Source organism: Penaeus japonicus, unplaced genomic scaffold, assembly GCF_977035675.1.
Source record: "Penaeus japonicus unplaced genomic scaffold, GWHDUDI00000001_assembly GWHDUDI00000021, whole genome shotgun sequence".
In the NCBI taxonomy this organism is placed as follows: Eukaryota; Metazoa; Arthropoda; class Malacostraca; order Decapoda; family Penaeidae; genus Penaeus; species Penaeus japonicus.
In genome coordinates this window covers 10,096,212-10,098,711 of record NW_028234423.1, presented here as the reverse complement: position 1 = coordinate 10,098,711, position 2,500 = coordinate 10,096,212, and the positions used below count along the sequence as shown (strand labels likewise).

The following is a 2,500-nucleotide window of genomic DNA, read 5'->3' as shown; positions in this document are numbered from 1 at the left end:
AGAGGTAAATATTCTGATTATGCTTACAAAGCCAATTATTAAGTATTGGTTGCTGTGAAGTCCTTCATCCTCTACTATTCATTTACATAGGAATTAGTGTATGGGAACCCCTCTATACCCCACATTTTGGGCCCCAATTATATGGGAGGGAACCAGTATGCAAATATATTTGGAACATTTACCAAAAAAGAAGGGACAGACTGGGGGTAGGGGGAGCCGAGAGTGAGAATGAGAGTGAGCGGCAAAGAGATAAAAGGAGAGTATCACAGTGAGTGTGTGTGAGAGAGAGAGAGAGTGAGAATAAGAGTCAGATTTGATAAATTGGCTGTGACTATGCGGAGCTAAGTGGTAGCTGCCTTTGACCTTTAAACTTGATTCTTCTTCTATTTTGCAATCATTTCGGACATTATTGTATATCTACATGTTAACACCAATCTGCAAGTGAAGTGATATCGCCATTAAGTTACTTACATATTCAAGAAGTATAAAAAAAATAAATCTCTGAGATAAATACATACCAAGTTAGCAACGTCCCCGGTCTCCCGGCGTTATCGGCGGCCGTCTCCCAAGTCCAGAACAGATGTTCTTTGTTTACGTGTGGGTAAAGGACTCATTTGTTTTTTATGCATATTAATTGACCTCATATTACTATCCGCATTATGTATAATAAATATACTAAATAATTCCATATTAATCTTTTGGACAAAAAATCTTTGATTTGACATAGTTACATAATCGTTGAAAATTATTTAGGCTTTGATATACTCACATTGGATGAGATGAACTTGGCGTCAGGAAAATGCTGACAACGCAAACGCATTTTTGAAACAGGAATATCATCCATCTTTAAGTGTATTATAAAAATATATAAACAACATTTCAACCATAACATAGAACTAACACAATACTTGTCTATCAAAAACATCAAGTACAGCTATTTACTCTTGATTTTAACAATGCAGCAAAAATTAACAATATATTCTATTTTCATTCCATTTCATTCGCCAGTGTTGATTTTTTTTGTAATATCTCACAAAAGACTAAACATAACATGGGTTCCGGAATCTCTCTGCAAAAGTTTTCTTAGAAATAAAGCGATCGAGCTATGCAATTTATTCTATCATTGCATTGTTATATTTGTATCTCCATGTTATGTAGGACTTATTTTGGTGAGTTTGTATATCTAGAGAATATCATGGATATATTCATAGAACTAATGTTACTTTGATGTTGCCCCGTCATGCAGAAATCAAATATGGAATACTGAATAAGTTAAATAAATTGCTGTGTATGAACACTGTATATGAAATAATCTATACAAAAAAACTTATCATTAACTTTGGTGAATTAATCTATAGCACACACACACATACACACACACACACACACACACACACACACACACACACACACATACATATATATATATATATATATATATATATATTATATATATATATATATATATATATATGTATGTGTATATATATATATCTATATATACATACATACATACATACACACACACACACACACACACACACACATATATATATATATATATATATATATATATATATATATATATAATATATATATATATATATATATATATATATATGTATATGATGCTAATGCCAATAAGACAAGATTCGATTTTCGGACGACGACGCGACGTTTTGGTGATGACGTTCTCGAGGAGCGAGACGGTGGGGCCTCAGGAGGTCGTGAGAACGATGAGGAACCAGCTCGACCTCGGCACCGCGTCAAAGGTCCCCCTCGACAGCAGAGTCCCTGTCATTGAGTGAGCTCGACCTCGACACCGCGTCAAAGGTCCCCCTCGACAGCAGAGTCCCTGTCATTGAGTGAGCTCGACCTCGACACCGCGACAAAGGTTCCCCTCGACAGCAGAGTCCCTGTCTTTGTGTTAGTGAGCTCGACCTCGAAACCGCGGTCAAAGTGTTCCCTCGACAGCAGAGTCCCTGTCATTGAGTGAGCTCGACCTCGACACCGCGACAAAGGTCCCCCTCGACAGCAGAGTCCCTGTCATTGAGTGAGCTCGACCTCGACACCGCGTCAAAGGTCCCCCTCGACAGCAGAGTCCCTGTCATTGAGTGAGCTCGACCTCGACACCGCGTCAAAGGTTCCCCTCGACAGCAGAGTCCCTGTCATTGAGTGAGCTCGACCTCGACACCGCGTCAAAGGTCCCCCTCGACAGCAGAGTCCCTGTCATTGAGTGAGCTCGACCTCGACACCGCGTCAAAGGTCCCCCTCGACAGCAGAGTCCCTGTCATTGAGTGAGCTCGACCTCGACACCGCGTCAAAGGTCCCCCTCGACAGCAGAGTCCCTGTCATTGAGTGAGCTCGACCTCGACACCGCGTCAAAGGTCCCCCTCGACAGCAGAGTCCCTGTCATTGAGTGAGCTCGACCTCGACACCGCGACAAAGGTCCCCCTCGACAGCAGAGTCCCTGTCATTGAGTGAGCTCGACCTCGACACC

General features: G+C 41.0%; 1 protein-coding gene across 1 annotated transcript in view; it reads right to left on the bottom strand.

The window, feature by feature from the left end:
• The window catches only part of LOC122243904 (palmitoyl-protein thioesterase ABHD10, mitochondrial), a 4,660-nt gene extending 4,025 nt beyond the window's left edge, over positions 1-635 (bottom strand). The window contains exon 1 of the mRNA XM_043001651.2: positions 519-635. The gene's annotated coding sequence lies outside the window, so the exon portion shown is untranslated. The remainder of the gene's footprint in view (positions 1-518) is intronic.
• Between the last annotated feature and the right edge of the window lie 1,865 nt (positions 636-2,500).